Source organism: Palaemon carinicauda, chromosome 17 (genome assembly GCF_036898095.1).
Source record: "Palaemon carinicauda isolate YSFRI2023 chromosome 17, ASM3689809v2, whole genome shotgun sequence".
NCBI classification, from domain to species: Eukaryota; Metazoa; Arthropoda; class Malacostraca; order Decapoda; family Palaemonidae; genus Palaemon; species Palaemon carinicauda.
The window spans coordinates 58,775,389-58,785,388 of record NC_090741.1 but is presented as its reverse complement, the minus strand read 5'-3'; the positions used below and the strand labels follow the sequence as shown (position 1 = coordinate 58,785,388).

Below are 10,000 nucleotides of genomic sequence, written 5' to 3'. Positions count from 1 at the left end.
GTCCTTCGACATACCTATCCTTCGACACACTGTCCTTCGACACAGTCCTTCGACAGACTCTCATTCGACAACCTATCCTTCTCCATCCTATCCTTCGACACATCTGTCCTTCGACATACCTATCCTTCGACACACTGTCCTTCGACACAGTCCTTCGACAGACTCTCATTCGACAACCTATCCTTCTCCATCCTATCCTTCGACACACATGCTCTAATTCCATTATCGAAGGACTTAGTAAACAAGAAAGTCTTTCGTTTCCTTTTTAAAGCCTTAATATCTTCAGTCTTTCTGATTTCTAGTGGGAACTTACACTGTAGAAAAATTTGCATTAAAAAACGGCAAAAATCCTGGCATAAATGTTTCCTTACCTTTACAGTTTTAGAAACTGATATATTGACGTAAAGGAGTGACATTACTGTCACCAACCGGTAAAATATAATAGCAAAGGTAAAATTACGGTCGCCTGTATTTTACTGAAATACGGCTGAGAACAGTATATTTTCACGGAGAATTTCCGTTAAAAATTACGGGTTTTCTAAGTGTAATTAATAATCGTAAACTATATTAAAGTAGGGTAAAATTACGGTCGCCTGTATTTTACTGAAATACGGCTGAGAACAGTATATTTTCACGGAGAATTTCCGTTAAAAATTACGGGTTTTCTAAGTGTAATTAATAATCGTAAAATATACTAAAGTAGGTTAAAATTACGGTCGCCTGTAATTTACTGAAATACAGCTGACAACATGTAAAAGATAATAACAAAGTCAAGTAAAATTACGGTCGCCTGTATTTTACTGAAAGACAGCTGAGAACAGTATATTTCCACGTTAAATTCCCGACTAAAATTACGAGTTTTTAAGAGTATTTAATAGCCTTGGGTTTTGTCTTAAAAATATATAAAGATTCCAAGCTTCTCAGTTGGCTGACGCTACTATGTCTGTCTGTAATTTTGAAATTTTCCCTACAAAAATGGCATGGCCAGATTTAAACGGATGGTCATAAATAGCCGAAATTGGTTTCTTTTTTGGAGGTACATTAGTTGGTACCGATCTCCCCATGTGCTCCGAAATCCTACATTTTAAAATACTTCTGGATTATTATTATTATTATTATTATTGTTACTATTATCATTAATAATAATAACATTTTCATCATAATTATTATCATTATTATTATCATTATTATTATTATTATTAATATTAATATCATTATTATCATTATTATTACTATTATTATTATTATTATTATTATTATCCTCATTATCATCATTATTTCAATTATTATTATTATTATTATTATTATTATTATTATTATTATTATCCATCATTATTATTATTATTAATATTATTATTATTACGCCAAAAATTCCACAGTGACCATCAACAATTAATAACTATCCATCCCAATTATATCTATAAAACTTACAGATCTTTTATCACCCAGTGGGACACACTTGTACACACACACACAGGACAATTTCAATATAAGAGAAGATAATAAAAAATGGTATCTCTTGGGTCCAAAAGGTTGAGTGTGTACTTCCGCGCGAAAGATTTATGGCACAAATAGCCGACTCTCTTTTTGCGATAATACATTAAGAGGCGCAGGGATGTATATACATGCATGCACTGATGTTCAAAATAAACAGCCCTTGTCAGGATCTTATCTCTGCATAATTACTTCTCATCTCTTGTTGACCTTACATAGTTTCTCTCTCAAGAATACAGAGTATATACTGTACTGTGTATATATATATATATATATATATCTAATATATATATATATTATATATATATATGTATATATTATATATATATATGTGTGTATAAATATATATATATATATATATATATAATTACATATATATGCATATATACTGTATAATGTGAATTTATACTTTAGAAATATATAAAAATTTGACAACACATTAATAACCTTACAAACAACCTTATATATATATATATATATATATATGTATATATATATATATATATATATACACACACATATATATATAGGCCTATATATTGTGTGTATATGTGTATATATATATATATATATATACATATATATATAATTATATGTGTGTGCGCGCGCGTATTCATAAATATATATATATATATATATATATATAAAATGAAAATTTAAAATAACACGAAATCCTTTAACAGGGAAGACTTTAATTAGGTTTAAATTAACCTCCTCCAACCATTAAAGGCAACGCGCATAAACTGAGCAAAATAATAATAATAATAATAATAATAATAATAATAATAATAATAATAATCTTTATATCAGCAAAATCACTCAAACCTTACTGTACATTTAGAGCACACACGAAGAAATCAGAAAATGGTCTTTTATATGCATACAAACATACAGTAATAAATATCCTATTTGGGGAGTGGGGGGGGATAGGATGATGAGAGACAAGGAACGCACCTCCCCCCCCCCCCCCCCCCCCCCCCCCCGCCGCCCGGACCCTTGGAGGACCCCCAAAATCCGCGCTGATCATCCCGGGTCAGTCGCGGGTTTGAACTTTACCCAGATGGGTCCGATAGCAGGAGGTTCATGTGGGGACCATATTAATGCCCGCTGAGAGAACCTCCTTGACATTCTTTCCTCAATCCTCCCTTCCCCTCCTCCTACCCTAGGATTCCTTCTCCTCCTCCACTAGGATTCCTTCTCCTACTCACTCTACTCCTACCCCTTCCTGGCCCGATACTTCTCCCTCAGCATATAGCTGGTTCAGTAATTGTTCATGAGAAAATTTCTCTCTCTCTCTCTCTCTCTCTCTCTCTCTCTCTCACAGGATATAGCTGGTTCAGATATTGTCATGAGAAAATTCTCTCTCTCTCTCTCTCTCTCTCTCTCTCTCTCTCTCTCTCTGATTTTATAGGAATATTATCCTTTAATTTCTTAAAAAAAAAATTCTATCGTTTTATATACCCACCCATGGGTGTTATAAATCATCATTACAGTTTCGTAATTTACGTAAAATATATATTCTTTTACATAATAGTTTTATATTCAGAGGGAAATTCCTTTACTTCTTCCTATATATATATATATTTAAATTGGACTTATATAATAGGTTTAATTCAACATGAAGTAACCTTATCATTTACTTTCCTCAAAACACTTCTAGGTAAACCCCTTTTGATTTCATAATGATTTTTTTTTCTATGCAAAACACTTTATAATTAGATATATAAACCATCTTATGTATTAATCCCTGCCTTGTGTACATGATGCAACACACAAATATCAATATATGTTAGAACAGTCTTTGGATGTACGTTTCTTAGTGACCTTTGGCGAAACTAAAAACTGCAAAATTAACTTTATGGTAAAGCCAATCTATAGATATCTAGACTTCACTATAGTCCATTTCTTTTAGCGAGGCAGATTTGCACCGACTCGCAGCAGTGCTCTTTTAGCTCGGAAAAGTTTCCTGATCGCTGATTGGTTAGAATTATCTTGTCCAACCAATCAGCGATCAGGAAACTTTTCCGAGCTAAAAGGGCACCGCTGCGAGTCGGTGCAAATCTGCCTCGCTAAAAGAAATGGACTTTAGCTGATCTTCAGTGTTGACAATCATACTGTGGTATAAGCCAAAATGGATCACCTGAAGATTGGAGACTTCAATAAGATGGTAATAGACATCATACCATTCAACATAATTTGGAGCCATCTAAGGTTATTTTCATTTCTTGACTTAAATAAACTGCTTCTCATTCCTAAATAACCTAAAGCTGATGATGCTTGCTTGCTAACGTGTTTTGTTCGTAACTGACTTGAGATATTTATAATTCATTCCATCCATTACTTTTGTTTCATTTTGACCTCAGATAAATTATAATATAAACAACACATATGAGCAAAAACGTAAGCATGATGTTAAAACAAGTATTACGATCATACAAATATGTCTTATTGGAAGTGATTTTACCTAAGCAATTGAAAAAAGATTTGCAAGTATCACAGCTCATTAATAGTGGAACTGGTGAGCAACAGTGGCAATAAAAAAAGTTTAAGCTGTACAATTATCTAATATATATATGTATATATATATATATATATATATACACACACATACATATATATATATATATATATATATGTATATATACACACACACACATATATATATAAATATATATATATATATATATATATAAATGTATATATACATATACATACATATATATATAAATATATATATATATATATATATACACACATATATATATATATATATACAGATATATAAATTTACGGCACTTCAAAAATCTTACTTGTGACCCAACACAGATTAACCCAAAAAAATACTCCAACAATTATAGTGAAATAAATAAAAAAAAAAAAGACCCAAATTTTATATTAAAAACTACAACTTACACCAATAACAACATAACCCCTATATTAAGTAGATACATTAGAGCCAAAAATAAAAATAAAAACAGAGAAAAACAAATCAAACAAACAAAATAAACAAACAACTCACATGGGATTGACTTCACCATCACCACGCAGACCCACCAGGTAGAATGTAGTCTTCCAGTCATTAGCATATATCTGTTTGTAAACAAATATTTATTAGTGTTGCGAGAAACCAAATTATAAGCTGATGGAGTTTTAGGCTCTGAAGGACTTCGAGTACAAAGAGCTTTCGCTGAGAGAGAGAGAGAGAGAGAGAGAGAGAGAGAGAGATTATCTGAAGGACTTCGAGTACAAAGAGCTTTCGCTGAGAGAGAGAGAGAGAGAGAGAGAGATTATTTTAAGGTCTTTGGAGAGAGAGAGAGAGAGAGAGAGAGAGAGAGAGAGAGTGACAGACAGACAGACAGAGAGAGAGAGATTATTTTAAGGTCTTTGGAGAGAGAGAGAGAGAGAGAGAGAGAGAGAGAGAGAGAGAATTATTTTAAGGTCTTTGGATGGATTTGAGGGATTTAGGATATCGTTGGGGTAGGGGAGTCCATTCAAAGCTATCATACAATAAGGGAAAAACGTGAAATTGCATTAGGAATTATTTCAAAGGTTGGGTAATTTTGCTGTATATAATTTCAACCTTATTATTTATTATTATAAAAAAGGGAAGAGATTAACCTGTCCAATGAGTCGAGCCTGATTAAATTTCAAAGATATATCAAAACTAAATAATAAAATATTTATCAAATATATATAAAATATAGGATAAATAAATTTTTCTATATAAATGTATGATAAATATAAATTTGATCTTCTTTACAATAAAAAAAAAGAAAAGGTTAAAATCTTAAAAAGCAAATTCTAAGTGTCCAATAAAATGTCAAAAAAAAAAAAACATCATAAATAAGGGTAAAAAATTTTGAAATTAAAAAAATACCTAAAATTAACATAGGTATAAATTGCTATTGGAAAATGAAAACGAAAACATTTTCTTTCAGATCATGACATTTATATTTATAAGTTTTACGTTTATGACCATGAAGTTTCGAATAAAGTTCTCTTGGTTAAAACACAAAAAAAAATTACCGAAAATTTTTCAATTTTTATAGTGATTTTTCTAAACAAGAGCAAGTTTCGAATAATAGTTGATACGCTTTTCGGTTTAACATGAGTCAATATATACCAAATTAAAATTAAATATTATTATTATTATTATTATTATTATTATCATTATTATTATTATTACTAACTAAGCTACAACCCTAGTTGGAAAAGCAAGATTCTATAAGCCCAAAGGCTCCAACAGGGAAAAATAACCCTATTTTGAATGGAAACAAGGAAATGAATAAACGATATGAGAAATAATGAACAATCAAAATAAAATATTACAAAAACAGTAACATCAAAACAGATATTTCATATATAAACTATAAAAAGACTCAATGTCAGCCTGTTCAACATGAAAACCTTTGCTGCAACTTTGAACTTATGAAGTTCTGCCGATTCATTTACCCGATTAGGAAGATCATTCCACAATTTGGTCACAGCTGGAATAAAACTTCTAGAATAAACGGGCTGCTAAGAGCAACATATGCGGGTTTAATCTAAAACAGCATAAAATAACCAATTATTATCACCTTACCTATCATATTTGATTCTTTTTGTTTTGAAATTTCTAAACAATCTTTGTGCAATTAATTTCAACTGATTTAATTTTGTATACAATAAACCGGGTGTATGTATGATAGGGGACACCTGTATGTATTATTATGTCTAACTTAGAATACGGTAGTGTAAAAGGGGGTCGCAGCCCCCCGTTAAACTAGTAGGTAAAGACAAGGCTGGTAGGTTAGGTTAGGGGCGAAAGTTTAGGTTAGTTGATGTCCATTTTCAATCAACGTATGAGGAATTGGCCGCTGATATACAAAGGCCCCCAATAAACTGTTGCTTTTAATTCTCCACACTTTTTTAATTTGATATATATTTTATGTTTATGTTTTTTTTTACTTACAAAATAAAGTATTTTTTCATTAATAGTTGTTTCATTTTCCTCGTTATATCCACCGGGTCCCAACTGGGACCTTTAATATTCAAAAGGCCCAAACTGGGACCCATATTCTTCAAAAGGTTCAAAATCTCTAGCAAAGCCAATAATGTCTGAACGTGCTAACAACAATACTGTTTATTACTATTATTATCATTATTATTATTATTATTATTATTATTATTATTATTATTATTATTATTATTAACCAAGCCACAACACTAATTGGAAAAGCAGAATGCTATAAGCCCAAGTGCTCCAGCAGGGAAAAATAGTCAAGTGAGAATAGGTAAAATAAGGAAACAAATAGAATTGTGTACCTGAGTGTACCCTAATGCAAGAGAACTCTAACCCAATGCTGCGGAAGATCATAGTACAGAGGCTATGGCACTAACCAAGACTAGAGAACAATGGATTGATTTAGGATTGTCCTCCTAGAAGAGCTGCTTAACACGGCTGAAAAGACTTTTCTACCCTTATTGTTCTTTTGTGGAGATGTCTGAAGAACGTTTGAACGCAACTGATACAGTTTTAATGAAAACTAAAAAATGCAAGAACAGTATCTCTTTTACGTAGTCATACGAACAGGTCAAGCCTTATTGCAAAGTAAAAAAAAAAAAAAAATTGTGACGATTGCCTTTTACCCAAATGGGTTCAGCATCTTGGCGGAATCTCGTGTAGACCCATTGTTTTAGAAGTTGGGTCGTCTCCTTTATTTTTATCTGCAAATCGATAGCGTTTCCACTTTTTATATAGAAACTATTATCAGCATCGTTTGTTTATGAAACTATGCGGGATCGAGATTATATGCTTAGACCTATGTAAGATTAGCGCCTACAGTAGAAGCAAACCTTTATACTTAGATCTATGTAAGATTAATGGGTAGCAGCAAACCTTTATACTTAGATCTATATAAGATTAGTGCGTAGAAGCAAACCTTTATAATTAGACCTATGTAAGATTAATGAAGAAGCAAACCTTTATACTTAGACCTATATAGGATTAATAAGTAGAAGCAAACCTTCATACTTATACCTATGCAAGATTAAAGCGTATAAGCAAACCTTCATACTTAGACCTATGAAAGATTAACGAATGAAGCAAACCTTTATACTTAGACCTATGTAAGATTAATGCACAGAAACACACCTTCATATTTAGACCTATGTTAAATTAATGCATAGAAGCAAACCTTTATACTTAGACCTATGGAAGACCAATGACTTTAAGCAAGTCTCCGAGTATATAAATGTGTCCATGACAAGGAAACTGTATAAACAACCATCCAAATACATAAATGTGTCCACTGCAAGAAAACTGAAATCCAGCTGTTGTCTAGACCTGGATACGCTTCACTTTACGGCAATTGTTTTAGCTGGCAGTCTCTTAATTGACTCTAATTTGGTAATGACTGTTTTAACCGAACGCCCTTCGCTTAAAACAAACAACGTGTCCCTTTTTGCGACTGGGACTTTGTATCTGATTAATGCAAGACTTAAAGAAAAAAAAAGTTAGGGGGGGAGGGGTTAGTAATTAGCTAATGGGGACCTTTCGCACGAAGGGGGCTACATAACCTAGACCTATGCCGATTAGACCGACGATGCTAGAGAGAGAGAGAAAGATATCTTCAAGTATCGATAGATATGAGAGAGAGAGAGAGAGAGAGAGAGAGAGAGAGAATTATCTTAAGGTATCGATAGATTTCAGAGAGAGAGAGAGAGAGAGAGAGAGAGAGAGAGAATTATCTTAAGGTATCGATAGATTTCAGAGAGAGAGAGAGAGAGAGGCTTATCTTCAGGTATCGATAGATTTAAGAGAGAGAGAGAGAGAGAGAGAGAGAGAGAATTATCTTAAGGTATCGATAAATTTCAGAGAGAGAGAGAGAGAGAGAGAATTATCTTAAGGTATCGATAGATTTTTGAAAGAGAGAGAGAGAGAGAGAGAGAGAGAGAGAGAGAGAGAATTATCTTAAGGTATCGATAGATTTGAGAGAGAGAGAGAGAGAGAGAGAGAGAGAGAGAGAGAGAATTATCTTAAGGTGTCGATAGATTTGAGAGAGAGAGAGAGAGAGAGAGAGAGAGAGAGAGAATTATCTTACAGTATCGATAGATTTGAGAGAGAGAGAGAGAGAGAGAGAGAGAGAGAGAGGCTAACTCCGGACACTCTCTGACCTATCTGGCCGTGCCTCTGTCGCAGCTTAATTAATTAATAGCTGCGAGAGGAGGCTAATGATACTGTTCAAGAGAAGAAAACTGGCAAGGGCATTCAAATAAGGACAAAAGGACCGGCCGGCTTCCGTTTTTGGGAAACTGGATGCTGTCACACTCCATTTGCCTCCGCTTGGGTGACTTCCAGATGGCGCGGGAGACTTAGAGTCTTTTTTTGTCCTAAAAGGAACTTCTTCTAACTTCTGTTTTGACTAGTAACTTTTCTTGCAGCGGGGGGTGGAGCGTGGAATTACATACATACATACATACATAATATATATATATATATATATATATATTGTATATATATACATACATATATGTATGTATATTTCAAATAAGCCATAAATATTAATACATTAAAGTCTGGATTCTCTTAACGACCTCGGGATCAGAACCCCAGGCGGAATCACCCAAAGACTATAATATCAGACCGGCCGGGATTTGAACCCTGGTCCAGGATATCTGTATGCCAGTGACCATATGGTCACTGGCATACAGATATCCTGGACCAGGGTTCAAATCCCGGCCGGTCTGATATTATAGTCTTTGGGTGATTCCGCCTGGGTTCCGATCCCGAGGTCGTTAAGAGAATCCAGACTTTAATGTATTAATATATATGGCTTATTTGAAATATGAAAAAAACACGTTTAAATGTGCAAAAATTTATCATGTATGTATATGTATATATATATAAATATATATATATATATATATATATGTATGTATATATATATATATATATATATATATATTATAACTAGATGTTTGACCAAAATTCGTAATTTTTGTCTTTGCATTTTCATTAACCATTCTCTTAGTTTTACTCATTAACTTTCAGTCCACTATTTCTGCTTTCTGTGTCTAAATCTTCTATTATCTTTTGCTTTTCTCCGAGTAATTCACTAAACACAACTTTGTGTCTAGAGATTGTTAATGAATTACGTAATTAGGACGGACACTAAGTGCTTCTCCAGGACATGAGACCGAAATTTAAAGAAGGATAAACATGGTATGAAAAGCATTTGGTAAACAAAATGAGATTATGAAATGTAAAATGCCACTTTCTCTTAAAAGAAAAGTATTTAAGCAGATGGTCCTACCAGTATTAACTTACGCATCAGAAAGTTGGAGCCTTACTAAAGCCTTAGAACATAAGCTAGTTACAACTCTAAGAGCTATGGGGAGAATAATGATGGGAATAATACTAAGAGAGAAAAAGAGCAAGATGGATACGAGAGGATATTCTAACATGTACGAGAAAGAAATAGACATAGGCAGGATATAAAATGAGAATAACAGATAATAAATGGAC

At 32.8% G+C, this 10,000-nt stretch overlaps 1 long non-coding RNA gene across 2 annotated transcripts in view; it reads right to left on the bottom strand.

Moving 5' to 3' along the window:
* Nucleotides 1-4,587, bottom strand: part of LOC137656092 (uncharacterized) — a 254,131-nt gene extending 249,544 nt beyond the window's left edge. For both annotated transcript variants that reach the window (XR_011046936.1, XR_011046935.1), the window contains exon 1: nt 4,514-4,587. This is a non-coding gene — a long non-coding RNA (uncharacterized lncRNA). The remainder of the gene's footprint in view (nt 1-4,513) is intronic.
* Nucleotides 4,588-10,000: the final 5,413 nt, after the last annotated feature.